The 17296-nt window shown below is 40.4% G+C and overlaps 1 long non-coding RNA gene across 1 annotated transcript; it reads right to left on the bottom strand.

The window, feature by feature from the left end:
- Positions 1-912: 912 nt before the first annotated feature.
- On the bottom strand, positions 913-3991 carry LOC106998894 (uncharacterized). The gene is made up of 3 exons (XR_001445473.3): positions 3222-3991; positions 2611-2735; positions 913-1437 (listed from the first exon to the last, which is right to left on the bottom strand). It is a non-coding gene; the product is annotated as an uncharacterized LOC106998894 (long non-coding RNA).
- Between the last annotated feature and the right edge of the window lie 13305 nt (positions 3992-17296).

Raw genomic sequence — 17296 nt, 5'->3', positions numbered from 1 at the left:
TTTTCAAATTTAAGTAAATGATGTCAACTATGTACCTGTATGAAAGAACAGCTTTTTGAGCAACACTGCGTTTATAAATGACCTCAAGGTGCCTTTATGTTTCTCAATTTCTCTCCTTTAATTAAATGATTTGGTAAGAAAACCTTGTTTCCTGTCCTTTTTACAGTGCTACATCTCTCAGAAGTTTTATGTAGGTAAATGTAGCAGCTCTCTGGGTGCTAACCTACTGCTCTTTCCTTGTCACTGAAAATAGCATGCTGATAAATATTGTCTGTAGCCCAGCAGTGAGCATAAAAGTTTTCTGAGGGTCTTGCTAAAATATACATTTCTAAAAACACTCCAGAGATGATCACTTACTAGACCTAGATTGGGGCTCAGAAACCACATTCACAACAAGCACTCTAGGTGATTCTGATGTAGGTGTGCTTCAGCTGGTATTGCCATAGTAATATTGTGTCATGACGTCTCCCCCACCCCCTAAATCTCAGTGGCAGAAAATAAGCATCTCTCACTCGTCCACATGGAGATAAACTTTAGTTCAGTTTATCTAGCCTGAACTTGGCTTTCAGCTATTGTTTGGGTTCAAATCTGTTCCACGTGTCTCTCATCCTCCCTGAACCAGCATTTTTCTGAGGAAAGTTCTTCTCACTGAGAAAAGCAGTTGCGTGAGATGGCAAGTCTGACCCTCATGCACATGCTGAGTCTTCACTCACATCTTGTCCACTAACATACCACTGGCCCAGGAGTGTCCCATGTCCAAGGTTAACATCAAGGAAGAAGAAATGTATTTCTTTCACATAATTCTGTTAGGGGGAGTAAATATTTTCTGAACAATAATCCACTGTAAGCTAGTATAAAAACTGTACTTCAAAAAGCATTAGAGTCTCTTGAACTATCCAGAAGAGGTGAATGCAAGGTCAACTTTTTTATTTAGTTAGTAATGCAATAAACCATTTATGAGTGACTACCAAATGCCAGGCAGATAATTAGTTATTGCCTGTCTGTCAAGAGTCCAGTCCAGAGACAGATAAGTAAATAGATAATTACAAGTAATGATACCATATAACAGAAGTGACAGAGTTATTTTTGGAGATCTAAAACAGACCAGGAAAACAAAAAATAATGTTTGTTCTCTGTAAGCCAGAAATTATAAAGAATCCTTAAAATATGGGAGACACATGGAATCAGATTGTAAGATGAAATCAAGTCCTGGGGAACTCACTGAAGAAGATTGCTGCAAGTGATAAAAGTGGCTCCTGGAATGTTCCAGACCACAGTTTGTAGACATAAGGGCAGCAGGAAGCCTGGGATGCCTGCAGCCTAGCAACCAGCAAAATGCCTCAGCAATGACCTTCATTGGCTCAGATTGGGGCACTCATCCAATGCCTAGACCATTCTGTGGCATGGATTGGCCTGATGTGGATCATAGTCCCACTCCTGAAGGGAACAGGTAAGGTGCTCAGCCACATTAACAAATAGTATAGGAGGTGATTTCCCAAGGGAAAATCAAGGTTCTGGCAAAAGGACAGATGTCCTTCACCCTGGAATACTAGACAGATTTTAAAAGATTTATTTATACCTACATGGAAATACCTTCAAGATAGTTGCTGGGTAAAATTTTTAAGTGCAGGATATTTTATGTAGAACATTTATGTGAACCAGTCATATATTTTTGTATGTACAGGGATACAGCTGAAAAGGCATAGAAACAGAAGGCTTACACATCAAACTCCTAGCAATAGTCAGTACTCACCTTTGGGAGGGGACTAGGATTGGGGATGAGGTATTATGGAAAGTGACTTTGAGTTTACTTATATTATTTGGGGCTGACTGTCTTTCTCCTTCCTGGAACTCCCAAGACAATACTGTCCTGGAATAAGAGAGCAGCAGTGGGGATAAATAGCAGATGACAGTTTTGAGAGGATGCAGGCTTTGTCTACCTATGGAATGTTAGGACAGCCAGGATGTGTGGGAGAGGGAGCAGTTAAGATGACTCCCAGGTGTCTGGATAGGCAATTGTGTGGATGACGGTGCCACTCACTAAGAGAGGGGGAATAGGAGGAAGATAAGTTTGTGGATGAAGGTTATGAGATTGTCTGAAGACAGATTAGTTTTGAGAATATTGTGGGACATCCAGGTAAAGATATCCAACAGAAAACCTGGGGTCTGTACTGATGTCACACTTTTCTCTGCCCAGAAACAGCTTTCAATGTTTCATTAAACATTTTACAAAGAGGGTGGGTGCAGTGGTTTATGCCTGTAATCTCAGTACTTTGGGAAGCCGAGGCAGGTGGATCACTTGAAGTCAGGAGTTTGAGACCAGGCTGGCCGACATGATGAAACCCTGTCTCTACTAAGAATACAAAAATAAGCCAGGCATAGTGGTACACACCCGTAGTCCCAACTACTTGAAAGGATGAGGCAGGAGAATCACTTGAACCTGGGAGGCAGAGGTTGAAGTGAGCTGAGATTGCACCGCTACACTTCAGCCTGGGTGACAGAGCAAAGACTTTGTCTCAAAAACAAACAAACAACAACAACCACCCCCTCAAACTTTTAGAAAAAACACCAATCCACAGAAAACAGAATATGTAGTGCTTAGTTACTTACCAAAGGAGGGGCAGCCCAGCAGGGCTAGTTTTTTCCTGTGGCCTTGGACTTAACTCACCAGACTTTCTCTGATAAATACTATTCTCTTGTTTCATTCGCCAGGATGACATCAATGGTGTAATTTGCTATAAAGAAAGAGGCTGAAAAATTTACCCCTGGGGAGTTGAAAACAGAGGGTGCGCAGAGAGGCTGTGGGGACATAAATTGCCTTGCACGTAAAGGGCTCACTTGGCAGAGGATTGCTGGGGGAGAGGTACAATCCTGGCAGCCTGAACCTCAGCTCTGAAAACTCCTCACTTCAGCCTTGATCTCCAGAGCACCCGTTTCTTCCAACTGCTTGTACAACTTTCTCTTCCATCTGCTTCAATGCTCAGAGTTTTTAGTGGCATTGACAAACAGTAAGAATCAGGACTAATGGCCATAAACCTTGATGGCAATGACGTTCTGATTTCCCTGGGAACCAAGTTCTGCACCTGGCATTTCAGTGCAAGAAGCAAAGAAGTACAAAAGAGCCTTTCACCCTGGATTCTTTTTCCCCATTCTGAAAAAGGGACGCCTGGGATGAGGGGAACTTTCCTCTTCCACAACAAAAGCTGAAAACTTAAACCCACCTTGTGCCTAACCACCAGCTTTTCTGGAAAACCTTTCCCTCCTTGTCTCTTTATGTTTCACAGCTATTGGAACTGGGTTGTTCAAAGAAGTACCTGACCTTGTTTGTCAGATGAGAAACAGAAAATGCTGACACTGAATTCTTTTATTTGCTCCTGCTGCTAACAGAGCAGTACTGCAGAATCTCAGACACTTCAGCAGCTTTGGCCAGGCTGGGGCACAGAATAATGAATGCATAAAGCTCCTTGATAGGAACCTTCTCTCCCCTCCCAACACTGCATTCTGTGCTGAAAAGGAGGGGGGAGACCATTAGCAAGGAGTAAGCGCAAAATGAAGTGATTTGGAGCCATGCTGAGGATAAAGGCCGATTTCAGCCAATGCTGTTTGACCTGCTGGTACTGTGTTTTTTGCTTTTTTTTTTTTTTTTTTTTTTTGCTTTGTTTTGTTGTCTGAGTCCTGCTGTTACTTTTGTCACAGGAAGAAAGTGAGTCTCATAAAAACATAGGTTTTGTCTTATTCATCTCCAGGATTTAGCACAGAACCTAGACTAATGAAGGTAGACTTTAAAGAGATTATGGAGAGAGCATCTTTTGCATTTGAAAGGTAAATAGCTTTAATTTTCAATTTGCAGAAGGGGAACATAGGTTTGGAGAAGTGAAGAGACCAGTTCAAAATACAAAGATACAAAGCTAGTAAACGGAGGTATCTTTGCAGGTAAGCAACAGAAAACAATCCTGGCATATTTAGCCAAAAAGTTCATTAATTGGAGAGATTTTGGGATACAGAGAGAACGGGAATCTAGAAACCCAAATCAGAAAAGGAACAGGTGTTAGGATAGATGCAAGCATAGAGTATTGGATAAATACGGATACAACCATCCCATCTAGCAGTCAATTCACGCCAAAGTTTTTTGCCATTCTTGCTATTACTCTGCTCAAGATGGTAGGAGTGCTGGGAGAAAGTATGGGATGGACTGAGCTCAGTTCCACTTTGGAGAAGGGTGGGCAAGACATGGTTTCTGAGACTCAGAGTCTCATCAAGTCTACATACAGTGGGACAAAAAAGATTGTTCCCCCAAAGGAAAATGAGTTACTGTTAGAAACAGGGAATGGGCATGGAGTGCCCCCAAAATTCAAATGTTCACCCCAGAAAGCTAGAGTTCAACTCATGCACATTTGATGCCAAAGTTTGCATCCTTTCACTATGCCAGCATGGTTATATGCAGTGGTTCTCAACCAGTGGTAATTTTGTCCCTTTACCCCCAGGCACATTTGACAATGTCTGGAAGTATATTTGGTTGTTACAGCTGGGAGGAGGTGCTACTGGCATCTAGTGGATAGAGGCCAGAGATGCTGCTAAAAATCCTACAATGCACAGGACAGCCCCACAAAAAAGAATTATCCAGCCCAAAATGTCAACAGTGCCAAGGTTGAGAAACTCTGGTATAAACAAAGACAGGGAACTGAGGTAACACACTATAGGTTTTAGAAAATTCAGTAATTCAATTTGGTAGAAATATCAATTACATACACAAAAACAAAAGAGGAAAAAAACTATAAAAATAGTTTTAAATCAGATTTAGTGGGGCCTTGAATGCCAGCCTACATTGTCTAGACTGCACTTAATAGGACTGGATGCTTCTTAGCCTAAAATTATATCTTCGTTGACTGGGACTGGCAGGTCTCCATGTTTATTCTGAAGTTTATTTCTAGAAGACCTTTGGAGCACATGATCAAATGACATGCGACTGCTAATGACAAGGCCCCTTATTGTCCCCAGCCTGTGCAAACAGTTAGGATCTTTCCCAAAAGTTTTGCTTCTGTATGCTTCTTATGTCTCTCAAGTATATGATATTAGAAAAGTGATTGCTTCTTAGAGCGCATGCTCCTGTTAAAGAGATTAACACTATTTTCACATCCTTTCAAACCATATAGCCACCAAATAATCTTTATTCTTTCCAGAATACCCTGTTTTAAAAATTAACATATTTCACTGCTTCACATTTTTTCACATCTCTGAAATCAGAATGTACTTATGACCCATCATGTGCCCTAGTTTTATTGGTAGTACTTACAAATATTTTATATAAAATAATGGCACTTTTGATCAATGGAACTTTAAATTCAATGAAATATGTTTGTTTTCTTTCATTGCCATTGGTTAAATTTTATTCACACTCATTTAAAAGAACTGCCTGTTGGCATTGTATGTGGGTATTAGTGTTGAACTCTTGCAGAGTGCTAAGGAACATACAGAATATCATGATGGAACTGGCCCCTCTCTGTCATCATTATTTTATAATTAGAATTACAGCTCTCATGTTGAACAGAAGAGGTTTTGTAACCATGCAACCATCTCCCCAGTGGGAACATCCAGGGCCTGCCCCCAATGAAATGTTTCGTCTGTGTTTCAGAGCTTTTAGAGTATGTGAAAGAAACATTCATTCAGGTTAAATTGCCTTGGCATATACTTTTGGGCTGTACTTATTTTAATACAGACTTCTTGGTCTATCATTAGATAATTTTATTTGTACAAAGGAAATGGAGTAAAATTTCCTTCTACATCCTTTCTCTATTTCTCATCTTTATCTTCCAACAGGGCTTCCTCCTTTCCTTTTTCATCACCGTATATCAGTAAGATTAATATGTAATGAGATCCACCCTCCTGCAATGTATCAGCCTAAGAAACAAAGGCGTAAGTAAGACTAAAGAAGGAGAGTGAAGAGCTGAATAGAGGTGAAGCTTAAGCAACTGTGGATTTCCAGGAAATATTTATGAGCTAATTTAAATACTAATGAGCTGGTAGTCTGACAGCAGAGGGAAGATACAAGAGCACAGAATCTCAGCTGGGCTGCGGGTTGTCTTAGATCTACACAAGCTGTACAGTAGAACAGCCACATTTTCAGCCTCCTGCTGAACAGACATTTCAAAATGCTGTTTGGTGAAAAATTGACATTTTCCCATTGATTTCAATTTTTTATTTCTATCATAGTACTTACTAATCTATTTGAAATCCATGTTGAAGAAGGCATATAAGGCCTGAATGTAAAAACCACTTCACCCAACCCTTTTCTCTGAATGGCTGCTGTACTGGAACGATTCTTTAAATTTTCTTTTTCTGTCCCCTTTAAGAATCCACCAAATACCCTTTCTTGCAGGTTCCTATGCAGCAGCTTGAACAGTGTCTCAAGAGTGTATTAAGAAGTAATTTATCTGAAAATGCCTCCTGTCCCAACCTGACTGCAGAAAAATATATCAGTTGCCTATGGGTTAGAAAAGATAAACACACTTGGTATTATAATAAAACAAATTTAACTTCCAAAGAGCTTTTTACAAATATTGCCTTAAGCATGACAATCTGCTGACTTAATTCAAAATAAACAACTGGCTGCTGCAGTTCTAAGTTATATTTCAAAGTTCCCCACACAGAATTGTTGTTAGGCCTTATTCAGCTGAGATTTTTTTTTTTGGCATTTTTCCTATCATAAAGAAGCGAGTAAGCTAAGGAGAAAAGTTGAATGAACAACCCAGAGAGTCTCTGGAAAAGTAGTCATCTTTAGAATTGAGGGGGCTTAGGTCCCAAAAGTTAAAAAGCAGAAGCTAGGGTCACATCTTCTAGAAACCTGTACACATGCTGTTATGTGCCCCAGGGATGTGGTGACTGGGGCTCAAGTGAGGCCAGTGAGGTGCTTAACTCAGGCACAAAATATAAGGTGGTACTAAAAAACCTAAGAATCAAGATAAATACTAATTTTATGCAATATTTAAAAAGATTAAAATTAATGCAAAAGTCAGATAGTGTGATGTCTCTATCTTTGTTCTTTTTGCTCAGATTGTTTTGGCAGTTTGGGGTATTTTGTTTTTCTATATAAGTGTTAGGATTTGTTTTTCTATTTCTGTGAAAATATCATTGGAATTTTGATACGGATTGTATTGAATCTGTCAATCGCTTTGGGCAATATGGACATTTTAACAATGTTAATTGTTTTAACCTAAGAACATGAGATATCTTTCATTTATTTGTGTCTTTTTCATCAATGTTTTATGGTTTTCAGTGGACAGGTCTTTCACTTCCTTGGCTGAGTTTATTCCTAAGTATTTTATTTTTTTGTAGCTATTGTAAATAAGATTCTTTTCCTGATTTTTTTTTTCAGATACTTCATAGTCAGTATATAGAAATGTTACTGATTTTTGTATGCTGATTTTGCATCCTGCAACTTTACTGAATAGATATTTCTCAAAGGAAACTTACAAATAGCCAACAGGCATATGAAAAAAAAGTCAACATTACTAATCATCAGAGAAATTTAAATTAAAAACACGATGAGATATCATCTCACACTTGTTAGTATAGCTATTGTCAAAAAGACAAAACGGAATTCTCACACACTGTTGGTAGGAATGTAAATTAATATAGCCATTACGGAGAACAGTATGGAGGTTAATCAAAAACTTAAAAATAGAACTACCATATGATCCAGCAATCTCACTACTGGATATGTATCCACAGGAAATGAAATCAGTATCTCAAAGAGATATCTGCACTTTCATGTTCATTGCAGCATTATTCATAATAGCCAAGAAATGGAATTAACCTCAGTGTCCATCAACAGATGAATGGATAAAAAAATTATCGTATTCATTGGGTGCAGTGGCTCACACATATAATTCCAACACTTTAGGAGGCTGAGCCAGGAAGGATCCCTCGAGGCCAGGAGTCTGAGACCAGTCTGGGCAACAGAGCAAGACTCCATCTCTACAAACAATATATTTTTTTAAATTAGCTGGGCATGGTGGCACATGCCTCTAGTCCTAGATACTCAGGAGCCTGAGGCAGGAGGGCTGTTGAATTTTGTCAAAGGCCTTTTCTGCATCTATTGAGATAATCATGTGGTTTTTGTCTTTGATTCTGTTTATATGCTGGATTATGTTTATTGATTTGCGTGTGTTGAACCAGCCTTGCATCACAGAAATGAAGCCCACTTGATCATGGTGGATAAGCTTTTTGATGTGCTGCTGGATTCGGTTTGCCAGTATTTTATTGAGGATTTTTGCATCGATATTCATCAGGGATATTGGTCTAAAATTCTCTTTTTTTGTTGTATCACTGTCAGGCTTTCGTATCAGGATGATGTTGGCCTCGTAAAATGAGTTAGGGAGGATTCCCTCTTTTTCTATTGATTGGAATAGTTTCAGAAGGAGTAGTACCAACTCCTCCTTGTACCTCTGGTAGAATTCGGCTGTGACTCCGTCTGGTCCTGGACTTTTTTTGATTGGTAGGCTATTAATTATTGCCTCAATATCAGAGCCTGCTATTGGTTTCTTCAGGGTTCAACTTCTTCCTAGTTTAGTCTTGGGAGAGTGTAAGTGTTCAGGAAATTATCCATTTCTTCTAGGTTTTCTAGTTTATTTGTGTAGAGGTGTTTATAGTATTCTCTGATGGTAGTTTGTATTTCTGTGGGGTCGGTGGTGATATCCCCTTTATCATTTTTTATTGCGTCTATTTGATTCTTTTCCTTTTCTTCTTTATTAGTCTTGCTAGTGGTCTATCAATTTTGTTGATCTTTTCAAAAAACCAGCTCCTGGATGTATTGATTTTTTGGAGGGTTTTTTGTGTCTCTATCTCCTTCACTTCTGCTGTGATCTTAGTTATTTCTTGCCTTCTGCTAGCTTTTGAATGTGTTTGCTCTTGCTTCTCTAGTTCTTTTAATTGTGATGTTAGGGTGTCAATTTTAGATCTGTCCTGCTTTCTCTTGTGGGCATTTAGTGCTGTAAATTTCCCTCTACACACTGCTTTAAATGTGTCCCAGAGATTCTGGTATGTTGTATCTTTGTTCTCATTGGTTTCAAAGAATATCTTTATTTCTGCCTTCATTTTGTTGTGTACCCAGTAGTCATTCAGGAGCAGGTTGTTCAGTTTCCATGTAGTTGAGTGGTTTTGATTGAGTTTCTTAGTCCTGAGTTCTAGTTTAATTGCACTGTGGTCTGAAAGACAGTTTGTTATAATTTCTGTTCTTTTACATTTGCTGAGGAGTGCTTTACTTCCAACTATGTGGTCAATTTTGGAATAAATGGGATGTGGTACTGAGAAGAATATATATTCTGTTTATTTGGGGTGGAGAGTTCTGTAGATGTCTATTAGGTCCACTTGGTGCAGAGTTGAGTTCAATTCCTGGATATCCTTGTTAACACTGTCTTGTTGATCTGTCTAATATTGACAGTGTGGTGTTAAAGTCTCCCATTATTATTGTATGGGAGTCTAAGTCTCTTTGGAAGTCTCTAAGGACTTGCTTTATGAATCTGGGTGCTCCTGTATTGGGTGCATATATATTTAGGATAGTTAGCTTTTCCTGATGAATTGATCCCTTTACCATTATGTAATGGCCTTCTTTGTCTCTTTTGATCTTTGATGGTTTAAAGTCTGTTTTATCAGAGACTAGGATTGCAACCTCTGCTTTTTTTTGCTTTCCATTTGCTTGGTAGATCTTCCTCCATCCCTTTATTTTGAGCCTATGTGTGTCTCTGCATGTGAGATGGATCTCCTGAATACAGCAAACTGATGGGTCTTGACTCTTTGTCCAATTTGCCAGTCTGTGTCTTTTAATTGGACCATTTAGTCCATTTACATTTAAGGTTAATATTGTTATGTGTGAACTTGATCCTGTCATTATGATATTAGCTGGTTATTTTGCTCGCTAGTTGATGCAGTTTCTTCCTAGCATCGATGGACTTTACATTTTGACGTGTTTTTGCAATGGCTGGTACCTGTTGCTCCTTTCCATGTTTGGTGCTTCCTTCAGGGTCTCTTGTAGGGCAGGCCTGGTGGTGACAAAATCTCTAAGCATTTGCTTGTCTGTAAAGGATTTTCTTTCTACTTCACTTATGAAGCTTAGTTTGGCTGGATACGAAATTCTGGGTTTAAAATTCTTTTCTTTAAGAATGTTGAATATTGGCCCCCACTCTCTTCTGGCTTGTAGAGTTTCTGCCAAGAGATCTGCTGTTAGTCTGATGGGCTTCCCTTTGTGGGTAACCTGACCTTTCTCTCTGGCTGCCCTTAACATTTTTTCCTTCATTTCAACTTTGGTGAATCTGACAATTATGTGTCTTGGAGTTGCTCTTCTCGAGGAGTATCTTTGTGGCGTCCTCTGTATTTCCTGAATTTGGATGTTGTCCTGCCTTACTAGGTTGGGGAAGTTCTCCTGGATGATATCCTGCAGAGTGTTTTCCAGCTTGGTTCCATTTTCCCCATCACTTTCAGGCACATCAATCAGACGTAGATTTGGTCTTTTCACATAATTCCATACTTCTTGGAGGCTTTGTTCATTTCTTTTTACTGTTTTTTCTTCACACTTCTCATCTCGCTTCATTTCATTCATTTGGTCTTCAATCGCTGATACTCTTTCTTCCAGTTGATCAAGTCAGTTACTGAAGCTTGTGCATTTGTCACGTATTTCTCGTGTTATGGTTTTCATCTCTATCAGTTCTTTTAAGGTCTTCTCTGCATTGATTTTTCTAGTTATCCATTCATCCATTCTTTCTTCAAGGTTTTTAGTTTCTTTACCCTGGTTACGCAGTTCCTCCTTTAGCTCTGAGAGGTTTGATCGACTGAAGCCTTCTTCTCTCAACTTGTCAAAGTCATTCTCCGTCCAGCTTTGTTCCGTTGCTGGCAATGAACTGCGTTCCTTCGGAGGGGGAGGTGTGCTCTGATTTTTTGAATTTCCAGCTTTTCTGCACTGCTTTTTCACCATCTTTGTGGTTTTATCTGCCTTTGGTCTTTGATGCTGGTGACATACTGATGGGGTTTTGGTGTGGGTGTCCTTTCTTTTTGTTAGTTTTCCTTCTAACAGTCAGGACCCTCAGCTGTAGGTCTGTTGGAGTTTGCTTGAGGTCCACTCCAGAAACTATTTGCCATGGTATCGGCAGCGGAGGCTGCAGAAGATAGAATATTGCTGCACAGCGAGTGCTGCTGTCAGATTCTTGCTCTGAAAGCTTCATCTCAGGGGTGTACCCCGCCGTGTGAGGTGTGAGGTGTCGGTCTGCACCTAGTGGGAGATCTTTCCCAGTTAGGCTACTCAGGGGTCAGGGACCCACTTGAGCAGGCAGGTCCATTCTCAGATCTCAACCTCAGTGCTGGGAGATCCACTGCTCTCTTCAAAGCTATCAGACAGGGGCATTTACCTCTGCTGAGGTTTCTGCTGCTTTTTGTTTAGCTATGCCCTGTCCCCAGAGGAGGAGTCTACAGAAGCAGGCCAGCCTCCTTGAGCTGTGGTGGGCTCCACCCAATTCGAGCTTCCCGGTGGCTTTGTTTACCCACTTAAGCCTCAGCAATGGTGGGCGCCACTCCCCCAGCCTCGCTGACGCCTTGCAGTTAGAACTCAGACTGCTGTTCTAGCAGTGAGGGAGGCTCCGTGGGCGTGCGACCCTCCAGGCCAGGTGTGGGATATAATCTCCTGGAGTGCCGTTTGCTAAGACCCTTGGTAAAGCGCAGTATTAGGGTGGAAGTTACCCGATTTTCCAGGTGTTGTGTGTCTCAGTTTCCCTTGGCTAGGAAAAGGGATTCCCTTCCCCCTTGCACTTCCCAGGTGAGGTGATGCCTCACCCTGCTTCAGCTCTCGCTGGTCGGGCTGCAGCAGCTGACCAGCACCGATTGTCTGGCACTCCTCAGTGAGATGAACCCGGTACCTCAGTTTAAAATGCAGAAATCACCTGTCTTCTGTGTCTCTCACGCTGGGAGCTGGAGGCTGGAGCTGTTCCTATTCGGCCATCTTGGCCACGCCCATAATTTTGTATTTTTAGTAGAGACAGGGCTTCACCATGTTAATCAGGCTGGTCTCAAACCCCTGACCTCAAGTGTTCCACTGGCCTTGGCCTCTGAAAGTGTTGAGATTACAGGAGTGAGCCACAACGCCCAGCCAAAATAGCAAAATTTTAAATAAAAATTAGATCCAACAGTGCCATGTCACACCATGTTAGAACTTCAGACAAAAGGGAAAATGTGCACTCCTATCAACATATTTTAATGTCTTTTTAGTGTTTTTTCCCCAGAAGTAGATTTCTAATGTATTATTGATAAGTTTACTTCCATTAAAGCCAGGAAAGTAAAATTATTTTAAAAAATTGTCTATGGGATGTAAGTAAACTGCTTACACTTAAAATAATGTGAGTTTCAACATACCTACTTTTCAATTTTTCCATATCTTATCAACAACTTGAATGTTCTGGTCAGTCTTGCGGGAAGTCAGGGACCCTGAATGGAGGGACTGGCTGGAGCCGTGGCAGAGGAACATAAATTGTGAAGATTTCATGGACGTTAACCAGTTTCCAAATAATACTTTCATAATTTCTTATGTCTGTCTTCCTTTAATCTCTTAATCCTGTTATCTTTGTAAGCTGAGGATGTACGTCACTTCAGGGCCACTATGATAATTGTGTTAACTGTACAAATTGATTATAAAATGTGTGTTTGAACAATATGAAATCAGTGCACTTTGAAAAAGAACAGAATAACAGTGATTTCAGGGAACAAGGGAAGACAACCATAAGGTCTGACTGACTGCGGGGTTGGGCAAAATAGAGCCATATTTTTCTTCTTGCAGAGAGCCTATAAATGGATGTGCAAGTAGGGTAGATATTGCTAAATTATTTTCCTAGCAAGGAATATTAATAATTAATACCCTGGGGAAGGAATGCATTCCTGGGGGGTCTATAAATGGCCACTCTGGGACTGTCTATCTTATGTGGTTGAGATAAGGACTGAAATACACCCCAGTCTCCTGCAGTACCCTCAGGCTTACTAGAGTGGGGAAAAACCCCACCCTGGTAAATCTGAGGTCAGACCGGTTCTCTGCTCTCAAACCCTGTTTTCTGTTAAGATGTTTATCAAGACAATACATGCACTGCTGAACATAGACCCTTATCAGTAATTCTCCTTTTGCCCTTTGCCTTGTGATCTTTGTTTTTGCCCTTTTGTCTTGTGATCTTTGTTCCCTTTTTTGCCCTTTGAAGCATGTGATCTTTGTGACCTACTCCTTGTTCGTACACCCCCTCCCCTTTTGAAATTCTGAATAAAACCTGCTGGTTTTGTGGCTCAGGTGGGCATGATGGTCCTACCAATATGTGATGTCACTCCCCCGGAGGCCCAGCTGTAAAATTTCTCTCTTTGTACTCTTTCTCTTTATTCATCAGCTGGCCAACACTTATGGAAGATAGAAAGAACCTACATTGAAATATTAGGCATAGGTTCCTCCGATAGGTCAGAACTTTGCTGTAGTAGCATTGCACAGGGATAGTCCCGACGATGTGTAAAGATGTCCACATGTGAGTCTGAGAAACCAGCCTGAAAGTAATGTTAGGACTTCTCATCGAGGATGTTCTGTTACTCATGACTGTATTTCATTTTATGTGCCACATTAGTGGACCAATATATTAGGATACCACCTCACCAGAAAATCTACCTTGCTTAACAGTGAAGAAAATGTATTCTCATTTAAACAGAAGTCCAGAGGAAGGTGGCTGCAGGATGATTAATTCAACAAGTCAAGGATACCCACCACGTCTTAGGATGTATCTTCCTGCCCTGTCAAGTGCAGCAGTTGGCTTCGTCTTTGACTGCCTCCTCTCACAGGTAGAAGGCTGCCTTGGTTCCTGGAGGCCCATACAAATCTAAAAATGCCTCTCAAAAGGAAACAAGGGGATTCTCCCCCCCCTTTTAATTCTCATTATAAGAATGAGGACTGTGCAATATGGTGAAACCCCTTCTCTACAAAAATTCAAAAATTAGCTGGTAATATTTTGGGCTAGCATTGAAAAAAAGAAAAAAAAAAAAAAAAGAACAACAACAACAAAATTAGCCAAGTGTGTTGGTATGCACCTGTAGCTCCAGCTATTTGGAATGCTGAGGTGAGAGGATTACTTGAGCCCAAGTGCAGCGAGCTGTGATTGTGCTACCTCACTCCAGCCTAGGTGACAAAGTGAGACCCTGTCTCAGAAAAAAAAAACTTTCTTCGAAGAAGCCTTCCAGCAGACCTTTTCCACATTTCCACATCTCATTGGCTAGAACTAGATCACAGGCCACCATGAAACCAATCACTGAGGAAAGAATGGAATGATGATGAGAGGCTTAAGTTAACCAAGATTTACCCTAAGTCATACAAAGGAGAGATAGTCACCCAAGCAAAGTTAGGGCTTGGCAGTGAGGAAGATGGAAGAAATCGCTATCAGCTAGGAAGCCTGCAGCATCTGCTACAATGTCAACTATGGGTTGTCAGGCACTGGGTGGAAAATATATCACTAATCTCTACATCAGGCTCATCATTTATCAGTACAGGAAATGGCCATGGTGTTATGTAAGGCAAATTGCAGAAACCTTCAATAAAACGATATAGTTAGATCCATACCTGCCAGCTTGCAGCAGGATAAATTCCAAATAGATCATAGAACTAAATGTGAAAACTTTACTGCTATTAAATGAACACACTGGAGAACACCAGGAGCAAAGCCAAAAGATAATTGATTAACTCAGGGGGAAATTGCAACTCATATGATAGATAATCAGCTAATCTCCCGATTGTATAAGAGCTCCTAGAAATTGGTAAGAAAAAAAGCCATCAACATACAGAACAAACAAAAGATATGAACATCCAACTAGCAAAAAGACCACAAATGTTTCTTAAACATGTGAAAATGTATTCAACTTTGTTTCATTTATATAAAAAGAAATGAACATTAAAAATATCCTGAGGTATCATTGCCAGCTATTAGATTGGCAAAAATGCAAAAAATTGATACCATACTCTCTTGGTGGTTTTAGAGAAGCTGTCACTATCATAAAGAGCCAGAGAGAATATAGCTCCTATGGAGGGCAATTTGGCAATATATGTTAGATGCCTATACCCTTTAGTCCAGCAGTTCTGTTTCTGAGAATGCATTTGTGGATTCTATAGATTCTACATTTTACAGATGTATTTAATTACATGCCAAAAGATTTTTCAGGACTAGTATTTAACTGAAACACATAAGACCTGATATAGTTTGGATATTTGTCCCCTCCAAATCACATATTAAAATGTGATTCTCAATGTTGGAGGCAGGGTCCAGTGGGAAGTGTTTGAGTCAGGAGGGCAGATCCCTCATGAATGGTTTGGTGCTATTCTCATGGGATTGAGTGAATTCTCACTCTTAGTTCCCATGAGCTATGCCAGTTAATAGTCTGGCACCTCCCTCCCCTCTCTCTTTCCTCTTCTTTTGCCAAGTGATGACAGCTCCTCTCCCCTTCTGTCATGAGTGGAAGTTTCCTGAGGCCCTCATCAGAAGCAGATGCTGGTGACACTTGTACAGCCTGCAGAATGATGAGTCAAGTAAACCTTTTTTCTTTACAAATTACCCAGCCTCAGGTATTCCTTTATAGCAGCGCAAGTGGACTAAGACAACACCCAACTGGTTGGTTCATGCCTGGTACTCCTCCTAAAAGGTTGATGACCAAGATATACTTAAATTGGAAAACTTTAAATATTACCCCTGTAGGTAAGTAGGAGTATATTTTTTTTTGTAGAAAAATAATGGAAACAATCCAAATAGCCAGCAATAGTGGACTAGTTAAATAAATTATAATGGTCCTTACAATGGAATGATATGCAGCCATACAAAGGAATGACATCTCCTTCTCTTCTGACTGCTGTAAGAAATACCATTAACTTGGTGGCTTGTAAATATCAGAAATTTATTTCTCACTGTTCTGGAGGCTGGGAAGTCCAAGATCAAGTTGCCAGCAGATGTCAGTGTCTGGTGAGGGCCTGCTTCCTCATAGGCAGCTCTCCCCTCACTCCAACCTCATATGGTGGAAGGAGTGAGGGGTCTCTCATGGCTTCTTGTATGAGGGTATGAACCTCACTCATAAGGGCTCTGCCCCTCTGACCTAATCTCTTCCCAAAGGTCACACCTCCTAATACCATAATTGTATATCATTTTCACTATATGTCAATTATTTGTCTTTTGTTTTTTTTAATGTATTTGTTAAAAATAGGCCAGGCATGGTGGCTTATATCTGTAATCCCAGCACTCTGGGAGGCCAAGGTGGGCAGATCATGAGGTCAGGAGATTGAGACCATCCTGGCCAACATGGTGAAACCCCATCTCTACTAAAAAATATAAAAATTAGCTGGGCGTGGTGGCACATGCCTGTAATCCCAGCTACTCAGCAGGCTGAAGCAGGAGAATCCCTTGAACCAGAGAGTCGGAGGTTGCAGTGAGCTGAGATCACACCACTGCACTCCAGCCTGGCGACAGAGTGAGACTCTGTTTCAAAAAAATATATATTATTTAAAATCTACAATGGTTTACTGTTTCCTACCTTCAGATTCCAAATCCTGAACTTGGCATTCAATTCAAATCACAATTGAGCAGAAATCAACCTTTCCACAGTTGATTCCTGCTATTGCCTCTCCCCTCGTGCCCCCCACTACCATCCCTAGAACATCTCCCTAAATGTAATCACTATGAACAATGTTAACTTTAGAAAAAAGTGATATGCATATGCCTATGTTTATATTATATACATATATCATTTTGAAAAAAATATACACATAGACTGGGCATGGTGGCTCATGCCTGTAATCCCAGCATTTTGGGAGGCTGAGGTGGGTGGATCACCTGAGGTCAGGCATTTGAGACCAGCCTGGCCAACATGGTGAAACCTCATCTCTACTAAAAATACAAAGAATTAGCTGGGCATATAGTCTCAGCTACTTGGGAGGCTGAGGCAGTAGAATCCCTTGAACCTGGGAGGCAGAGGTTGCAGTGAGCCGAGATTGTGCCACTGCACTCCAGCCTGGGTGACAGCGAGACTCTGTCTCAAAAAAGAAGAGAAAAAAATACACATTGAATCATTTTTCAGTTATTACATATTTATAAGAATTTTCTGTATTATAATTTTTTTCCATTTATTTGTATGTCTTGTGATTTTATATATCAGGATTCTTTAGTGACTAAATAATATTCTATCACGTGGATATATCATAATTTACTTATTTTTCTGGCTGGACAGTTAATGGAGACAATCAAAACAGCCAGCAATAGTGGAC

This window comes from Macaca mulatta, chromosome 6 (genome assembly GCF_049350105.2).
Source record: "Macaca mulatta isolate MMU2019108-1 chromosome 6, T2T-MMU8v2.0, whole genome shotgun sequence".
In the NCBI taxonomy this organism is placed as follows: domain Eukaryota; kingdom Metazoa; phylum Chordata; class Mammalia; order Primates; family Cercopithecidae; genus Macaca; species Macaca mulatta.
Note: the sequence above shows the minus strand (reverse complement) of the source record. Positions and strands in the feature narration are given on the sequence as shown.